Source organism: Capra hircus, chromosome 15, assembly GCF_001704415.2.
Source record: "Capra hircus breed San Clemente chromosome 15, ASM170441v1, whole genome shotgun sequence".
Lineage (NCBI taxonomy): Eukaryota > Metazoa > Chordata > Mammalia > Artiodactyla > Bovidae > Capra > Capra hircus.
This window is the reverse complement of record NC_030822.1, coordinates 51394579-51415009: the sequence shown is the minus strand read 5'-3', so window position 1 is coordinate 51415009 and position 20431 is coordinate 51394579. Positions and strand designations below refer to the sequence as shown.

The 20431-nt window shown below is 36.8% G+C and overlaps 1 protein-coding gene across 5 annotated transcripts in view; it reads left to right on the top strand.

Moving 5' to 3' along the window:
- The window catches only part of ARHGEF12 (Rho guanine nucleotide exchange factor 12), a 174474-nt gene that overhangs the window by 37141 nt on the left and 116902 nt on the right, over positions 1–20431 (top strand). Inside the window, exon 1 of one of the 5 annotated variants that reach the window (XM_018059648.1) lies at positions 13939–14081. The exons of the other annotated variants lie outside the window; for them this stretch is intronic. The gene's annotated coding sequence lies outside the window, so the exon portion shown is untranslated. Of the gene's footprint in view, positions 1–13938; positions 14082–20431 lie in introns of those variants that run through there. 5 annotated transcript variants of the gene reach the window in all.

Here is a 20431-nt window from a genome sequence, read left to right as displayed (position 1 = left end):
TAGCTGATATACCTACCTCTAGAATTAAAAACAAATGCAGACACACACAAAAAAACTATTCAGGATGAGTCTACTCTCAAACATAATTTTAGAAGTAGATTTTTTAAAAAGTATATGTAAAATATATGCTTGTGTAATTTTACTATGTAAAATTTAAGGCATACATTAAAATTAGAATAGCACAGTGAACCTTCCTATACATGCTACCCAGCTTCAATTAAGAAAGTGTAATAAAGTAACAAGTTCCCTCCCTTCTCTCTTGCTTGATCTGATTTACCAAGGTAGCCACCAAGAAGTTTCCTCACACAATAAAGTTACCTTATATGTACATTTTATTACTTGAAATTTTTACTTAGAAGTATACTTAAAATATGTTTTATTACCATCTGATTGCCTGTGTCTGTAGCTGTACTATATTCTGTTGTATAGCTGTCTAATAATTTACTTAACTAGTAGAATAATGGTGTGTGCTATGATGTTAGATAACTTTTTTCCTTTGTTTTTTTTTCCCCCATCCTTTTCTGTGAACAACTAGTTTTTGATAATGATGGAAAAAAACTTACTTTGAAAGCAAAATTAAAATATTAGAAGTGTCTTTTGATGGCTACCCATAGTTAAATGTCTTCCCTTTGTTGTGCTTCCTTTAAATATAATCTGGTGACTCTCATTAATCAGCTTGTCTCTGCACAGTGCCTCCTGTGTCCTCCTGTGATCATTTCAGAGTGTACCCATTCTTCAATGCTTCTGGATAGGCTTTCTCTCATAAAAATGAATTGCATAGTTAAAGCTTTTTTTTTCTTTTATGGCTCTGTAAGGGTTCAGCAAGTTAGGCATTGCTTGGATGTTTTATTTTCTGGAGGAAGAGAAACATTGACTCCTTTTGATTTAATTACCTTTTAAGAGTAGGGAGGTACTTCTGAAGATTAAGTTGGATTATTGTTATAGCTGAGTGTGTATATGAAAATTATGATAGTTGATAAAAACAGCTTCACTGAGCTACTGAACATCTCTAGCTGATTTTTCTGCTCAGCTCCATCCAGAAGTTTACAAAGCTAAAAATCAATTTCTTGAATTGTTTCTTTTTTTATTAGAATTGAAGTTGACTTATAGTTGATTTACAGCGTTATATTAGTTTCTGGTGTACAGAAAAGTGATTCAGTTATACACACATACACACACACACACACACGTGTGTATATATTCTTTTTTGTGTTCTTTTCCATTATGGCTTGTAGGATATTGAATATACTTTCTTGTGCTTAGACCTTGTTGTTTATTACATATTAAGTTTGTATCTGCTAATCCTAAACTCCTCTGATTTATCCTTCTCCCGTCCTCTTTCCCCACTGGTAACTATAAGTTTGTTTTCTATGTCTATAAGTCTGTTTCTGTAAATAAGTTTATTTGTATCACATTTTAAACTCCACATATAAGTGATACCGTATAGTTTATATCTTTCTCCTTCCGGCTTCACTTGGTGAGATAATTTCTGCAACTGTCCAAGTCGTTGCAAATGGCATTATTTCGTTCTTTTTAATGGCTAAGTATTCTGTTGTGTGTATGTATATACCACGTATTCTTTATCCATTCGTCCGTTGACAGAATTTTATTTTAGGTTGTTCCCATGTCTTGGCTATTGTGGATAGTGCTGCTATGAACATAAGGGTGCGTGTAGCTTCTGGATTATAGTTTTCTTCAAATATATGCCCAGGAGTGGAATTGCTGGAGCATATGGAAACTCCACTTTTATTTATTTATTTTTTTTGAAGAACCTTCATACTGTTTACCATAGTGACTGCACCAATTTATGTTCTTACCAACAGTGTAGGAGGGTTTCCTTTTCTCTACACCCTCTCCAGCATTTGTTATTTGTAGGCATTTCAACAGTGGTCATTCTGACTGGTGGGCTTCCCTGTTGGCTCAGCGGTAGAGTCCACCCGCCAGTGCAGGAGCTGTGAGTTCAATCGCTGGATCAGGAAGATCCCCTTGAGAAGGAAATGGCACCCCACTCCAGTATTCTTGCCTGGGAAATCCCATGGCCAGAGGAGCCTGGCAGGCTGTAATCCATGGGGTGCAAAAGAATCAGATATGACTTAGTAACTAAACAACACAGCAGTGATTCTGCCTCATGTGAGGTGGCACCTCATTGTGGTTTTGGTTTACATTTCTCTAATAACTAGCAGTGTTGAGTATCTTTTCATGTGCCTGTTGACCATCTGGGTGTCTTTGGAGAAATGTCTTTTTAAGTCTTCTGCCCATTTTTTGATTGTTTTGTTGTTGTTGTTATTGAGTTGTATGAGCTGTTTATATATTTTGGAAACTAATTCACTTGCAGATATTTTCTTCCAGGCCCTAGGTTGTCTTTTCACTTTGTTATGGGTTCCTTTGCTGCGCAAAAACTTGTTAAGTTTGATTAGCTCCCATTTGTTTGTTTTTGCTTATATTTCTATTGCCTTGTGAAACTGACCTAAATCTGTTTTATTTATTTAAATCTCTATTTTATTTATTTCCTCTCTGATCTTTAGTATTCCTTCCTTCTGCTGACTTTAGGTTTTGTTTTGTTCTTCTTTCTCTAATTGTTTTAGGGGATAGGTTAGATTGATTTTTTTCTTATTTTTTGAGGAAGGCCTGTATTACTATGAACTTCCCTCTATGAATTGCTTTTGGTGCACCCCATAGATTTTTTATAGTTGTATTTTCATTGTCATTTGCCTCAGTATTTTTAAATTTCCTCCTTGATTTCATTGTTGATCTTTTGATTTTTTAGTAGCATGTTGCTTAGTCTTCATGTAATCTTTTTCTTTTCCCCTTCTTTCTCTTTCTGTTGTTGATTTCTAGTTTCATGCTGTTGTCATCAGAAAAAAAATGTTTGAAATAATTTCTGTCCTCTTAAATTTGTTGAGGCTTATATTGTGTCCTATTATGTGGGCAGTCCTAGAGAATGTTCCATGTGTACTTGAAAGGAATGTGTATTCTGCTTTTTTTTCTTTGATGTAATGCCCTGAAAATAGCAAGTAAGTCTAACTGCTCTATTGTATTGTTTAGGATCTCTGTTGCTTTACTGACTTTCTGTCTAGAAGGAAGATCTATCTGTTGATGTGAATGAGGTGGTAAAATTTCTTAGTATAGTATTCGCATCAGTTTCTCCCTTTATGTCTGTTAGTACTTGCTTTATGTATTTAGGTCCTCCTATATTGGGTGCATATGTTAAGTGTGGTATTGTCTTCTAGTATTGATTTTTTTATCAGTATATAATGTCTTTTATCTGGAGAAGGCAATGGCAGCCCACTCCAGCATTCTTGCCTAGAGAATCCTGTGGACAGAGGAGCCTGGTGGGTTGCTGTCCATAGGGTCGCACAGAGTCGGACATGACTGAGGCGACTTAGCATGCTTGCGTGCATTGGAGAAGGAAACTCGCGTGCATTGGAGAAGGAAATGGCAACCCACGCCAGTATTCTTGCCTGGAGAATCCCAGGGACAGAGGAGCCTGGTGGGCTGCTGTCTGTGGGGTCACACAGAGTCAGACACAACTGAAGCGACTTAGCAGCAGCAGCAGTGTCCTTTGTCTTTAGAGCTTTTGTTTAAAGTCTATTTTGTCTGTTATAAGTATTGCTTCCCCCATTTTCTTGTCATTTCCGCATGAAATACCTTTATCCATCTCCTCACTTTCAGTCTGTGTGTCCTTCACTCTAAAATGGTCTCTTACAGATAGCATTTGTAAGTAAGGTTCTTGTTTTCTTTTTAGTCCAGTCTGCCAGTCTATGTCTTCTGATTGGAACATTTAGTCCATTTAACGTAATTATTGATGGAAGTAGTGAAAGTCGCTCGGTTGTATCCGACTCTTTGTGACCCCACGGACTGTAGCCTTCCAGGCTCCTCTGTCCATGAAATTCTCTGGGCAAGAATACTGGAGTGGGTAGCCTTTCCCTTCTCCAGGGGATCTTCCCAACCCACAGAGCCAACCCAGGTCTCCCACATTGCAGGTGGATTCTTTACCAGCTGAGCCACCAGGGAAGCCCAATTATTGGTAGATATGTGTTTATTGCCATTTTAAACCTTGTTTTCCAGTTGGTTTTGTATTTATTCTTTGTTCCTTTATCTTTTGTTTTTTCTTTCGTACTGTGCTTTTGTTCTTTTTGATTTTTGTGAATGTATTGTGTTATTGATTTGTAGTTACTCTGTTTTTGAATTAAGTTCCTTAATTCAGTTGTGTAACATTATAGCATTGCAGAAATTATCTTTAGATATGCAGAATTAACCTTGTGAATTTTGTTACAACAATCTCAGTCCTCATAGTTACAGACTTAGAAAAAAATTTTTTTAAACAAATTTATCTTTGGATAGTGAAGAATTTCTGTGATGGCTTTAGCAAAGAATATGTTTTGATGAATAAGTGATTACATAGAATTACGTAGATTAGCAATTTAAATCACCACCATAGCTCTAATAAGTTAAATCTATGATACTGAATACAGATATGTCAGACTTTGAAGCTTCAAAAATGTTGGAATCCACCCTCAATTTTGAGGAGCGCACCAAACCCAACCGTATCTTTTTCTGACTTGTAAAAGAAATGAAAGACATTGGTATTTCACTCTAGTTTGCAAATGAGGATTAAAAACGAGAAGTTAAATGACTAAGAGAGAAGACTTAATTTAAACTCAAATAAGCGTGCTCAGAATGACTCTCCATTTCTGCCCTTCTTCCTTCCATAGTTAGCCACTATATTTCTCAGATTTTAAGCAAAATTAGTCTTCTCATCATGGAAACTGTGAACATTCATTAACAAGTAGTTTTACTTTGAAATCTGAGCAGCAAACACTAAAGAGTGAATTGTTGCTATACACCATGGGAGTCTTGAGATTGACGTCAAAACAGCAGTACAGCTGTATAAGCAGTGGGAAGAGTATTTTTAACATCCTTATTAGATCATCTTTTGACCTTTCTTTTTGTTCTTTCTCTTCTTCCATTAAATAGTTTTTAAAAAGAGGGTTTATAATGTTATTTTCTACCAAAGCTGTAGCAATGTTCTTTAAATTATTAGCACCTGTACCAGCCTCCTCTAGATTCCCTTCCGCTTTTATCTTTCCCTTCTTTTCATGTAGTGTTCTAAGTTCTTCTGATGAGATGGACATTTTTATTTAATAAGAGGGAAGTGGTGAAGGGAGAGTTTTTTTTAAGAGTATTTTTTTAGAACAGGGTTAGATTTATAGAAAAATTGAAATCTAGTGCAGAGAAGACTATGTACCCCATACTTGACCTCAGATTCCCATTTTATTAACACATTGCATTAGACACATTAAAATGTTAGCATTGTACAGTTGTTAAAATTAATCAGTTTAAACACATTGCTTGTGCTCAGTTGCATCTGACTTCTTTCCCCCATCTGAACCATAGCCCCCAGGCTCCTCTGTCCATCGGATTTTTCAGGCAAAAATACTGGAGTGGGTTGCCCTCTCCTCTTCCAGGGGATCTTCCTGGCCCAGGGATTGAACCCACATCTCCAGTCCTGCATTGCAGGCAGTTTCTTTACCTGTTGAGCCATTTAATATATTGTGGTGTTAGTCACTCAGTCATGTTGGACTCTTTGCAACTACATGGACTGTAGCCCATCAAGCTCCTCTGTCCATGGGATTTCCCAAGCTAGAATACTGGAGTGGGTTGCCATTTCCTTCTCCAGGGGATCATCCCAACCCAGAGATTGAACCCAGGTCTCCTGCATTGCAGGCAGATTTTTTACTGCCGGATCCACCTGGGAAGCCGCATTTAATACATCATTATTATTACCTAAAGTTGAAAGTTTATTTTGATTGCCCTAGTTTTTAAACTGCTCCCCCTTTTTTGATCCAGGCTCACACCCAAGATGCCATATTACGCTTAGTTTTCCTGTCTCCTTGGGCTCCTTTTGGCTGTGACGGTTCTCAGACTGTGACAGTGTCTTAGGCGTATCTTGTTTTTGATGACCTTGATAGTTTTGAGGAACACTGGTCGAGTATTTTGTAATATGCCCCACATTGGGATTTGGCTGTTGTTTTTGACACAGACTGTAGTTATGGGTTGTTGGAAAGAGGGATCACAGAGATACAGTGCCATTTTCAACACATCATATCAAGGATATATACCATCAACATAATTGATGACTGTTGACAGTGACCTTGATCACCAGGCTGAAGTAGTGTGTCAGGTTTCTCCATTATAGAGTGTTGGAGTGTTCTAGTAAGAATATCCTAGTTAGGGGAATTGCTCTGGTAATTACTTGGGCTTTAGGTATTAGAGTAAGTCATTATATTGATATGATGCTCATTGAAATGTTAAATATTTTTACAAATATGTTCCGAGTTAAAAAATTAAATGCTTTGAATGTTCAATCTTTCAAGTTTTATTTTTAAAATAAAAGATTTTTCTATGACATTCTTAAGATTTATGTTTATCTAAAGTAACAAGGTTTCAATATTTCATGTAGGAAGTTAGAGAAGTAATCATCTATTTATATTCTGGACTTTTTTTTTCCTTATAAAAAATGAAATTACTTTGAAATGCAATGTAAACGTAATAAAGTTTACTCATTTTAAGCGTGTATTTAGATGAGCTTTGACAGGTGTCTATAATTTTTAACTAACACTGTTACTAAGATACTGAACATTTCTGTCGCCCTCAAAAGTTCTCTCTTGCATCTTTTCATTTATTCCTCTGAAACTGTTGATCTGCTTTCTGTCTCAAGAGTTTTGTCTTTTCTAGAATTTCATGTAAATGAAGTCAAACAATGTGTACCCTTTTTGTGTCTTGTCTTCTGTACCATTTTTTTTTTGATTCATTCAAGTTGTTATATATTGTAGTAGTTTGCTTCTTTTTCATGCTTATAGTGTTCCATGTGTGAATAGTTTCTTTATCTAGGTACTTGCTGATAGACATTTGGATCATTCCCAGTTCTGGCTATTTCAGATAATTCTGAACACTTGCATATGAGTTTTTATTTGGTACACATTTTCATTTCTTTGTGGTGAAATCCCTGAATTAGGCTTACTAAATTGTTTGATAAGTGTATGTTTAACTTTTCAAGAAACTGCCAAACTCTTTTCCAGACTGACCAGCATTTCACATTCTTATGAGCAAGGTAGGAGAGTTTCACATCTTCCATATTCTTATCAATATTTGGTATTGTCAGTGTTTTTGGTCATTTTTGTAGGTGTGAATGGCCATTTCATTGTATTTTTAGTTTACATTTCTCTTAAGATTAATGATGTTGAGGACTTTACATGTGTTTTTTGCCATATGTTTTCTCTTGTGATATATCTGTTCAAAATCTTTAGAAATGGCTTATCTTGTTATTGAGATATAAGATACAAGCCTGTTATCAGATATGTTTTAGGTAAAATTTTTTCCTGGTTTGTGTCTTGTCCTTTTATTTCCTTAACAGTGTCTTTCAAATAACAAAAGTTTTAAATTTTGATGAAGTTCAGTTTATCACCTCTTTAACAAGTAAACATTTGTATATGGTGTGAAGTAAGGATTGAAGGGTGTGTGTGTGTATGTTGGCATATATTCCAGTGCTGTTTGTAGAAAGGACTGTTCTCCTCTTATAGAACTGCCTTGGCATCTTTGTTAAAAACTTAAGCACCATCTTCACCAGGTCTGTTTATGCTCTCTGTTATATTCTTTTTGTCAATGTGCCTATCCTTATGTCTTGATTGTTTTAACTTGATCTTAAATCTTGAAATAAGATAATGTAAGTCTTCCATTGTTGTCTTCCTAAAAATTTGTTTGGCTTTTCTAGGTCCTTTGTATTTTCATATGAATTTTAGAATCAGTAAAGCCAGTTTCTATTTTAGAAAAGGTGCTGTGATTTGGGGTAAGAGCGCTGAACCTAGTTAAGATTGGGGAGAAACGGTATTTTAACAGTATGAGTTTTCTGGTTCATGAACATATTCTCACTCTCCATTTATTGAAGTCTTTAATTTCTCTCAAAAGAGTCTACAGTTTTCAGTGTGCAGATTTTGCACATAGTTTAGCTTCATCTCTATATATTTCATGTATTTTGAGCTTAAGTGGTATTTAAAAGTTAATTTTCGATTTGTCACTAGTAATTATAAATATAGTTGCTTTTAGTATCTGTTCAGTTTGGTTGCTCAGTCATGTCTGACTCTTTGCGACCCCATGGAGTGCAGCATGCCAGGCTTCCCTGTCCGTCCCCAACTCCCTGAGCTTATTCAAACTCACATGCTTCGAGTCAGTGATGCCATCCAACCATCTCATCCTCTGTTGTCCCCTTCTCCTCCTGCCTTCAATCTTTCCCAGTATCAGGGTCTTTTCCAAGAGTCAGTTCTTTGCATCAGGTGGCTAGAGTATTGGAATTTCAGCTTCAGCATCAATCCTACCAGTGAATATTCAAGACTGATTTCCTTTAGGATAGACTGGTTGGGTCTCCTTGCAGTCCAAGAGTCTTCTCCAACACCACTCAAACGCATCAACTCTTTAGCGTTCAGCTTTCTTTATATTCAACTCTCATATTCATACATGACTACTGGAAAAACCATAGCTTTGACTAGATGGACCTTTGTTGGCAAAATAATGTCTCTGCTTTTTAATGTGCTGTCTAGGTTGGTCATAACTTTTCTTCCAAGGTGTAAGCATCTTTTAATTTCATGGCTGCACTTAACCATCTGCAGTGATTTTGGAGCCCCCCAAAATAAAGTCTCTCACTGTTTCCATTGTTTCCCCATCTATTTGCCGTGAAGTGATGGGACCAGATGTCGTGATCTTAGTTTTCTGAATGTTGAGTTTTAAGCCAACTTTCTCACTTTCCTCTTTCACTTCATCAAGCTTTTTAGTGTATTGATCTGTATACTATTTTCTTGCTAGACTTAGTTGTACTAGTTTTTAAAAATAAACTACGTTAGAGTTTTTATGTCAGTCATCATCTTTCTATAAAGAAAATTGTACTTCTTTCTTTACAGTCTGTGAACCTTTTATATATTTAGTTTTATTGTGTTACTGCTTTGACTAATCAGAGTAGAAATTGTGAGAGTAGATATGTAGACATCCTTGCCACGTTTTTTTGTCTTAGGGAGAAGGCATTCAGTCTGTCAAGTATGAAATTGTGTGTTTGTTTTTTATAGATGTCCATTATCAGCTTAGGTATCTTAGTTTGCAAAAAATTTTTTTTATCATTGATGAGTATTGGATTTTGTAAGGTGTAGTTTCTGTGTTTATTGAGATGATCAGATGGTTATTTATTTATTTATTTTTTACTCTGGTGATATGGTGAATTACACTAAATTTTGGATGTTGGGTGGACCTTGCATTCCTGGGATAAACCCCATGTCATCATTCTGTAGTATTTGTATATATGTATGGTTTGCTAATATTTTTTAAATTTATTTTTTAATTGAATAATTGCTTTATAGAATTTTGTTGTTTTCTGTCAACCTCAACATGAATCATCCATAGGTATACATATCTCCCCTCCCTTTTGAACCTCCCTCCCATCTCCCTCCCCATCCCACCCCTCTAGGTTGATACAGAGCCACTGTTTGAGTTTTCTGAGACATACAGCAAATCCTTGTTGGCTACCTATTTTACATATGGTAATATAAGTTTCCGTGTTACACTCTCCATCCATCTCACCCTCTCCTTCCCTCTCCCCATGTCCATAAGTCTGTTCTCTATGTCTGTTTCTCCATTGCTGCCCTGCAAGTAAATTCTTCAGTACCATTTTTCTAGATTCTGTATATATGCATTAGTATATGACCTTTCTCATTCTGACTTACTTCAATCTGTGTAAGAGGCTCTAGGTTCATCCACCTCATTAGAACTGACTCAGATGCGTTCCTTTTTATGGCTGAGTAATATTCCATTATGTATATGTACCATATACATATCGTTTATCCGTTCATCTGTGGATGAACACCTAGACTGCTTCCATGTTTTGGCTATTGTTAATAGTGCTGCAGTGAACAATGGGATACATGTATCTGTTTCAGTTTTTATTTCCTCAGGATATATGCTTGGAATGGGATTCCTGGGTCATATGGTGATTTTATTCCTAGCTTTTTAAGGAATCTCCATACCATCTTCGATAGTGGCTGTTTCAATTTACATTCCCACCAATAGTGCAAGAGTTCCCTTTTCTCCACACCCTCTCCAGCATTTATTGTTTGTAGACTTTTGGTGATGACCATTCTGACTGGTATGAGGTGATATCTCATTGTAGTTTTGATTTGCATTTCTCTAATAATGGGCGCTGTCAAGCATCTTTTCATACGTTTGTTAGCCATTTGCTAGTATTTTGATGAAGATTTTTACATCCGTGTTCATAAAGGATATTGATTTTTCATTTTCTTGTAATGTCATTGCCTTGTTTTGATGTCAGGGTAATGTTGGGCTTAGGAAATGAATTGGGAATTATCATCTGTTTTCAGAAAGAGTAGGTGTAGGATTTTATCTCTTTCTTTACGTGGGTGTGATAATTCACCAGTGAGGTCATCTAAGCCTAAAATATTCTTTGTGGGAATATTTTAAACCAACAGTTGAAGTCACTACCTTAGAGTGCTTACTGTTATGACTTCTAGCATCATAGACTATTCAATAGCCTCCTTATTTTGGAATACATTTAGATTTAAGGAAAAGTTTTGGATAGTAGAAAGAGTTCCCATATACCTCATACCTAGTTTTCCTCATTGTTGACATCTGTGATACATTTGTCAGAACAAAGAAACTGACACTGATAGTAACTAAACTAACTGCAGACTTTATTTCGGTCTCACCAGATTTTCCAGTAATGGTCTCAGACTGTTCCGGGACACCACATTGCATTTAGTTTTCTTGTTTTCCCCAGGCTCTTCTGGTTTGTGACAGTTCCTCAGGTTTGCCTTGTTTTTCAACCTTAACAGCCTTGAGGAGTGCTGGCTGGGTATGTTTTAGAATACTCTTCAGCCTGGGTGTGCTGCTGCTGTGTCCCATTAGGGTTATGCATTTGTGGAAAGAATACCCAGAGGCCAAGTCCTCTTTTCACTTCATCTTACACAAGGGTATGTGATGTCTACAAGACATTCATAGAGCATCACCGATGGGATTGATCTGGACCACTTGGCTAAGGTAGTGTTTGCCAGGTTTGTCCACTCTATAAAGTGACTCTTTTCTCTTTCCGTCTACTATTTTGAAGCAAGTTACTTGTCTCAGTCCGCACTTGAGAGAGAAGTATCTGTAGCTTTGATTTGGAATTCTTCTGTAAGGAAAATTGACTTCAATCCAGTACCACAGGGTTCACTCTATTTTCCCTTCCTGTCTGACAGTGAGAGACCTGGCTCTGACCATCCATTATCCATTTACTTATTTGTTCAACTCCAGTTTACATGAAAAGCTATTTCAGAACTGTTAATCCATATGCCCACGAGAAACGAATGTTCCATTTAGAGTACAGTGTTTCCAGTCGAAACGTTGTTTTCCACAGTTAGTTAGGTCAGCTCCCCCCCGCCCCACATCCTTTTGGTGCAGGTATGTCATAATTTGTAATGCAGTTAGATTCATTTGTCACAGCCCACATTTCGTCTTGGAATCTTCCAGCGGTGTGATTGATGGTTTTTGCTGTCGCATGGTCAGCATTAAGTGAAGTTCATTCTTCCTAAGGTGCAGTTCTGTGGGTTTTGACAGGAGTTGAGTCGTGTGTCCGCCACCCTAGCATTACGCAGAACAGAGCCTGTGCTCTTGTGTGTCCCTTTTAGTCAGCCACTCCCCGCCCAACCCCGATCCGTAGTAACCATTAATCTGTTTCTTGTCTTATTTATTTTTAATTTTTGCATTTTCCAGAGTTTCTTGTGAATGGAATGGTATTAAAATCTTTAGATTTTTCGTCTAACTTCTTGAACAGTTCTTGGTTCCTCCCTGTAGCTCAGATGGTAACGAATCTACCTGCAATGTGGGAGACCTGGGTTCGCTCCCTGGGTTGGGAAGATCCCCTGGAGAAGGGAATGGCAACTCACTCCAGTATTCTTGCCTGGAAAATTCCATGGACAGAGGAGCCTGGTGGGCTGCAGCCCATGGGATCACAGAGAGTTGGACACAACTGAACGACTGACACTTACACTTCTTGAACATAGAACATTAAGATTTATCCATAGTTTTGTGAATTTATAGTTCATTCTTTTAAAATTATTAAACAGGATTCCATTGTATGGATGAATCATAAGTTTATGTAATCTTTCCCCTATGAAGATTATCCTGATTACTTCTACTTTTCAGCGATTATGAGTAAAGCTGCTATAAACATCCATGGACAGGTGTTTTTATGAACATAAATTTTCACATCGTCTATGTAAGCACCTAAGAGTGTGATCTTTGGGTTATGTGGTTGTATGGTAAATCATATCACTACTTCACTATTAAGTGCTTAGAAACAATAAGTTTAGTAAATCTGTTGTTGAAGATTGTCCACAGAGAGTATTAAGATCAGTCTCTAGAAAGTCTTTAAAATCTACTCGTTTATCCAGCCTTTACTTCTTCTTTATTTTTTAGAAGTTACATTTGCCAAAGTGTGCTTTCTTAGAAGATGATTCTTCATAGATCACTGATTGTGGTTCTGAGGTTCTGTAAATTTGTCCATAAATTCACAGAACTCTGGTCTATAATTTATGTGAATGAACTGATTACTGGGTATTAGGAGGCCTGGTGTGCTGTGGTTCATGGGGTCACAAAGAGTCGGACACGACTGAGCAACTGAACTTGTAATTAGATATATCCAAATGTTTTACAGAAAGTGTTTTATAAAACAAAGAGTATGTTTTTTATTCATTACTAATGTATTGATCCCAGAAATTATGTTTTCCAAATTGTCAAATTAGGTTGATATTTCAGAAAATGAAGTGAAAGTCGCTTAGTCGTGCCCGACTCTTTGCGACCCCATGGACTATACAGTCCATGGAATTCTCCAGGCCAGAATACTGGAGTGGGTAGCCTTTCCCTTCTCCAGGGAATCTTCCCAACCCAGGGATCAAACTCAGGTCTCCTGCATTGCAGGCGGATTCTTTACCAGCTGAGCCACAAGAGAAGCTCACAGAAAAGGAAATTAGAGGGTAATGAGTCATCTTAGTGTGGCAATGTATTTGTTAGGGAGCAGTGTTTGGGAAAAATTAGTTACAGCAAAATTATACAGGTTCTAGGGATTAGATTGAATGAGTGTGTCTCTTGTCTCTCCCTGCTTCTAGTGTAAATGGCAGGGGTGCTAGTTAACAGAGTGCCAGACATCGCTGCCTGGGGCATGTTTAGAGACCAGGGCAGGTTTACAGTAATCAAACACAAATAGAGTAGCATGAAGAAATTTCAGTCCTTTCAGCCTTGTTCACAAACTTAATTAGGCTTATTGGGTCAGAAAATATTCTTCCTCCCATTTTTATCTGCTCCTCTTTCACCCTCCCACCCCCACCCTCAACCTCCTGTTCCAGATTACCTTTGAAGGGGATCACGCTATCAACAAAAAGAGAGGTTTTTTTGTTTAATCCTAACTTAGTTGGTTTAGTTAGCTTTCAGGAAAGGAGCAGTGGCAAAAGAAAATTTTAAGATATACAAGGACTTCCATTTTTGATAGAGACACTAGATGTTCTTCTAAAAATCATATGTTATTCAGGAAATTCTGGAGAAAATTAATTTTTTTTATGGTGCTAGAATTGGATCTTTTGCAAGTGTTTTTAATTTATGGGAGCTGCTTGGCCTACCCCCTTCACATACTGCCAACTGCATCTTTGCTTTTTTTATTTTGATCATTTATGTAATTTTACAGTGTAATGTTTCGGAGCCGTATGTGTATGTGGATGCTGCTCTTTGCATTTCCATAGCAGCACAGTGCTGGGCTTCAGTTGATGATGGTGGATGATTGGGGGTGGAGAAGAGGTGGAGTTTCTTCATATCATCCCTCTTGTGGTCAATAAAATCATCCGACAGATGCCTTCCCAAGGATGTCGAGTGTGTGTAAAGGAGAAGCCTAGGAATGCCAAGGGAGTGGTGTGTTCCTGAGGATTTCATTCTCCTCTGCTCCATGGAAACGAGCCTTTTGAGCTTTTACTTGTCTGCTGATCTGTCCGGTGATCCAGGTAATCTAGTGCAGTCTTTTGTTTTCTCGGTGGTGTGTGAAATGTGGCAAAATGGTAGAAAACTAGCTTTAGTGAAAGGGATGTACTTATAACAGGAATAAAATTAGAAAGGAAAAGGACATATTACATTGTTCATTACTCTTTAAATAGCTTTGAAGGTTTTTTCATGTTTTAAAAAGACTAATTTGATCTAAAGGAAGAAAATTCCTAGTTTTAAAAACCTGTACTTTAATTGCTTAGCTTGAGAACAAAGGTTTTAGCATCCAGCATTGCAGGGATATTTTTATTCAGAAGGAGAGGAAGCAACATCCTTCTGTTACCTTTTTAGAACTGAATTGACAAAACTCTTCTTGAATCTTAGCTAGGGACTCTGATTTATTATTCTGTAAACTGTGATTTAATTATCTGAAGCTTCAGGTTGGTTGATTCCCTTTGATACCTAAGGGATCTTGGAAGGACTGTGAGAGGGGGCAGGGATTAAATCTATAGTGGGGGAGGGGAATGTTTTTACAGAATAATCTTCATGATTGTTTTTCCATGTGAAGCTAAATTGAAATATACAGTCATTTGGAAAAGGTGATATCCATGACACCAAACACTCTTATCTGTTTGAATGATCTTATCCTTTGTTCAGTTTGTGGTATTTTTTGCTTTTGTCAGCTAAAATGTTGGTTATAAATATGAAGAAGCAGCCAGATTACTATGTGATGGCATTGGAATTGCAATTCTGATTTTTTTTTTTGCATTCGTTTTTTGCATAAGTACATGAGCATGGGCGTGAATGTGAAGTGCTATAATACATGAGCATGGGCATGAAGCAAAAGTGCTATAAAATGCTGCAGGCATTTTTGTTTTCTCCTGAAGGTGTTTTTCATGGTGGAAGTTGTTTTGTTGTAAATAGAAAGACCCAATTTATGATACTAAGACATGTTTAGTACTACAGACATCTCTATTTAGAAAAGAAAGACCAAAAACATTTTTAAGCATAGTCTGAAGCTTTCAGTTAATTTGATTATCTTCCTCATAGTGGTATGAGTTATCATACTATTTGCCACATTTTGAAAGTTGCTTGGTTCCTCAGAATACTGAAAAATTAATAAATGCTTATTGAGTGTTTACATAATTTTCAGTAGTTTAAATGTAAACACGATTTATAGCATAGTAGAGAGTATAAAAAACCTATGCATATGATGTACTATTTGTGTGTGTGTGTGTGTGCTAGAACACACCTATTGGTTACATACATATATGGGCTTTCTGGGTGGGTGGCGCTAGTGGTAAGGAACCCACCTGCCCATGAAGGAGACACAGAGATGTAGGTTCCATCCCTGGGTCAGGAAGATCCCCTGGAGGAGGGCATGCCAATCTGTTCCAGTATTCTTGCCTGGAAAATCCTATGGACAGAGGAGCCTGCCAGGCTAGAGTTCATAGGGTCACAAAGAGTTGGACACAACTGAAGCAACTTAGCACATGTATACTTATATACTGACACGTGGGTATTTTACATAAGCTATTATATTTAAGGGATTCCCAGGTGGCTCAGTGGTAGAGAACCCGCCTGCCAATTCAGGAGACGCAGGAGACTTGTTTTCCATCCCTAGGTGAGGAAGGTCCTCTGGAGGAGGAAATGGCAACCCACTCCAGTATTCTTGCCTGGAAAATCTTATGGTCAGAGGAGCCTGACAGGCTACAGTCCATGGAGTCATGAAAGAGTCTTAACACCATTGAGCAGCCGAGCACGCATGAGCACTCACTGCATTTAATCCCAAAACAACCTTGTCATAAAATTAGCACTATCCCTCTTTAATGGATGAGGGAATTTACATTTTGAGAGGTTAAGTGATTCATCATAAGTAACAGACCATAAAGTGATGAAGCCCAGGTCAAGCTCAAAAACTCTTTCCATGGTTTTGATGTGAATGTATTAAAACATTATATCACAAATATTTGACATCATGAAGAGTGATGCTGGTAGAGTGAACAGGAGATAGGGATCCTGATCTCTCTCAGGAATTGAGTAATTGGATAAAAAGTTTAGCATCATATTTTATAAAGAGTGAAGGTTGGACTAGGTCACTTAAAGTTCAGTTCTAACATTATATGATTGTATTCCATGTAAGAGATTTTCATATGTGGCTTATGGAAACAGATAGCATTACTTACAAGTTTTTATTGTAACTATGTTTCCATTCCTGATCCTTTATAACCTCCTTTACTTTTTCTCCAGGGGATATCCGTAATACATATCACCTTCTAATATATTACAGGGTACTTTTTTTCATTAAGTCATTGTTATTGTCTCCCTCCTCTGTTTCTGCCAAATACAATGCAAGGACCTAGACCAGTGCCTGACTATGGTAAATTCATTTATTGAATGAATGAATGATATACTTTTATAGTACGTAGATAAGATATAGAAGTAACTAAATAGTTTTTAATATCAACAGATTCCCTTGGGGTTAATATTACTCATTTTACTATTACAATGACCCTGTAAGGAGAATTTTGAAAAAAAAGAAAACCTATAGCAATTGTTTAGGGAAGTAAACTTATAGATGCTGGAATTTCCCCATGCAAAATTATTGCTAGTATAGAACTTCACAATCATAGTTTTACCCAGTATTCTATTTTAAAATGCTAAAGTATTATTAGAAATTTTCATATACACAAAGAAAAACACAGTACCAAAGTTCCTTTTTGGTTTATTTGTTAACTTATGTATACTTTCAAATGTTACTAATTCATAATGGGTAGAAAATACTCAGACCAGTGAGTCTTTTACTTCAAAAATTTTTCATGAAGTATGACATTATGTTTACTGGTAGTTTTGGTTCATTTGAATGTTAGGCTTTCTGAGATTTCAGTAGCTTTATTGAGCTAAAATTGATGTATAATAGACTGTATATGATTAAAGTATAAAATTTGATAGGTTTTGATATATATATATACAACTGGAAACTGTCTACCACAGTGATGGTAATATACATATCCATCATCTCATGTTTCTTTGTAGCTTTTGTAATTTTTCCCTCCTAGCCCTCCCCACACATCAGGTACCCACTGATGGTATCATTATAGATTAGTTTGTATTTTCTTACTTCTTGTCATTTAGATTAGCTTGCATTTTCCTGAATTTTATATAACTGAAATTTTATAGTGTGTGATTTTTTTCTTGTTTTTCTTGCATTCTGCATAATTACTTTAAAATATGACCATGTGTATCAATAGTTCATACCGTTTTATTCCTGAATAATATTCCAGTATATGGATATACCACAGTTTGTTTATCCATTTATCTGTTGATGACATTTGGGTTATTTTCAAGTTTGGGACTAGTAAGAATAGATTAGCTTTGGACATATAAGTCTCTGTATGCACATATATTTTCATTTCACGTAGGAGTGGAATGGCTGAGTTATGAGGTAAGAGTGTAGTATTTAACTCTCTCAGAAACTGCTGAAATGTTTCCTAAAGTGATTTCATCGTGTTACATTCCTACCAGTAAAGTTCTAGTTGCTCCAAAGCCTCACCAATGCCTGGTACTGTTAGTCTTTTTAATTTCAGCCATTTTAGTGGTATGTAATGGTGTCATTGTGGTTTTTATTTGCATTCCATCTCATGACCAGTGATGCTGAGCATCTTTTTATGTTATTTACCATCCATGTGTCTTCTTTCATGGATTATCCAGTCAAATCTTGTTTTTAATTATGTTCTCTCTTTTTTTTTTTACATTTTATTTTATTATTTTTTTAATTTAAATTTATTTATTTTAATTGGAGGCTAATTACTTTACAATATTGTATTGGTTTTGCCATACATCAACATGAATCCTCCATGGGTATACACGTATTCCCCATCTTGAACCCCCCTCCCACCCCCCTCCCTGTACCATCCCTCTGGGTCATCCCCGTGCACCAGCCCCAAGCATCCTGTATCCTGCATCAAACCTGGACTGGCGATTCGTTTCTTATATGATATTATACATGTTTCAATGCCATTCTCCCAAATCATCCCACCCACTCCCTCTCCCACAGAGTCCAAAAGACTGTTCTATACATCTGTGTCTCTTTTACTGTCTCACATACAGGGTTATTGTAACCATCTTTCTAAATTCCATATATATGTATTAGTATACTGTATTGGTGTTTTTCTTTCTGGCTTACTTCACTCTGTATAATGGGCTCCAGTTTCATCCATCTCATTAGAACTGATTCAAATGTATTCTTTTTAATGGCTGAGTAATACTCCATTGTGTATATGTACTACAGCTTTCTTATCTGTTCATCTGCTGATGGGCATCTAGGTTGCTTCCACGTCCTAGCTATTGTAAACAGTGCTGTGATGAACATTGGGTACACGTGTCTCTTTCAATTCTGGTTTCCTCGGTGTGTATGCCCAGCAGTGGGATTGCTGGGTCATAAGGCAGTTCTATTTCCAGTTTTTTAAGGAATCTCCACACTGTTCTCCATAGTGGCTGTACTAGTCTTCATTCCCACCAACAGTGTAAGAGGGTTCCCTTTTCTCCATACCCTCTCCAGCATTTATTGCTTGTAGATTTTTGGATCGCAGCCATTCTAACTGGCGTGAAATGGTACCTCATTGTGGTTTTGATTTGCATTTCTCTGCTAATGAGTGATGTTGAGCATCTTTTCATGTGTTTGTTAGCCATCCATATGTCTTCTTTGGAGAAATGTCTATTTAGTTCTTTGGCCCACTTTTTGATTGGGTTGTTTATTTTTCTGGAATTGAGCTGCAGGAGTTGCTTGTATATTTTTGAGATTAGTTGTTTGTCAGTTGCTTCACTTGCTATTATTTTCTCCCATTCCGAAGGCTGTCTTTTCACCTTGCTTATAGTTTCCTTTGTTGTGCAGAAGCTTTTAATTTTAATTAGGTCCCATTTGTTTATTTTTGCTTTTATTTCCAATATTCTGGGAGGTGGGTCATAGAGGATCCTGCTGTGATTTATGTTGGAGAGTGTTTTGCCTATGTTCTCCTCTAGGAGTTTTATAGTTTCTGGTCTTACGTTTAGATTTTTAATCCATTTTGAGTTTATTTTTATGTATGGTGTTAGAAAGTGTTCTAGTTTCATTCTTTTACAAGTGTCTTTTAATACTGAGTTATAAGTGTCCCTTATTATATATGATTTGGAAACATTTTGTCCCAGTCTGTGACTTGTCTTCATTTGCTCAGTTTTCTCTTTCTAAAAAGCTTAATTGAGATGTAGTTCACATTTCAAAGATCAGAAGTTTTTTAACCTTGAATCTCAGTCGGTCAGTATTTTCTTTTATGGGTTTTGCCTTTGGTATAGCTAAGAAATATTTGTGGCTCAGCTGGTAAAGAATCTGCCTGTAGTGTGGGAGACTTGGGTTCTATCGCTGGGTTGGGAAGATCCTCTGGAGAAAGAAGTACCCACTCCAGTATTCTGGCCTGGAGAATGCCATGGACTGTATAATCCATGGGGTTGCAAAGAGTCCCACATGACTAAGCGACCTTCACTTCACTTCAAAGGAGGTAAATCCCTCTGCCAAGAAATATTTCCCTAACCAGTATTTTTCTGGAGTTTGATTTTAAAAGTTTTATAGTTTTAAGTTTAGTTTTAGGTCTGTGGTACATTTTGAATAATTTATAAATATGGCTTGAGGTATAAATTGAAGTATATATTTTGACATATGAATATCCAAATGTTCCAGCACCATTTCTTTTTAAAAAGTGCTTTTCCTCCACTGAATTCTCTTTGAACCTTTGTTGGAAATCAGTTGTCCATATATATGTGGGCTAAGTCACTTCAGTCATGTCTGACTCCTTGCGATCCCAGCCTGCCTGGCTCCTCTGTCCGTGGAATTCTCCAAGCAAGGATATTGGAGTGGCTTGCTATGCCCTCCTCCAGGGGATCTTCCCAACCCAGAGATCAAACCTGAGTCTCTTACATCTCCTGCATTGGCTGGCGGGTTCTTTATTACTAGTGCCACCTGGGAGTCTCTTCTGTTCTGTCAATTTCTTTATCTATCTTGACCCCAGTATCACGCTATCTTCACTACTGTAGCTTTATAATAAGTCTTGAAATCAAGTAGAGTTAATCCTTTAACTATGTTCTTCTTTATCAGAGTTGTTGGCCTTTTTAGGTTCTTTGCATTTCTGTATGAACATTAGAGTCAGTTTGTCGATTACTGAAAAAAAAAAGTGTGTTGGGAATTTAATTGGTATTATGTTGAATCTGTAGATTTTGTTGAATCAGTGTTGCTAAAATGACATCTTAACAACACTGAGTTTTCCAGTCCATGAATACAATATATCACTCTATTTTGGTCTTATTTTTTCTCAGCCATATTTTTCTAGTTTTCCATTTGCAG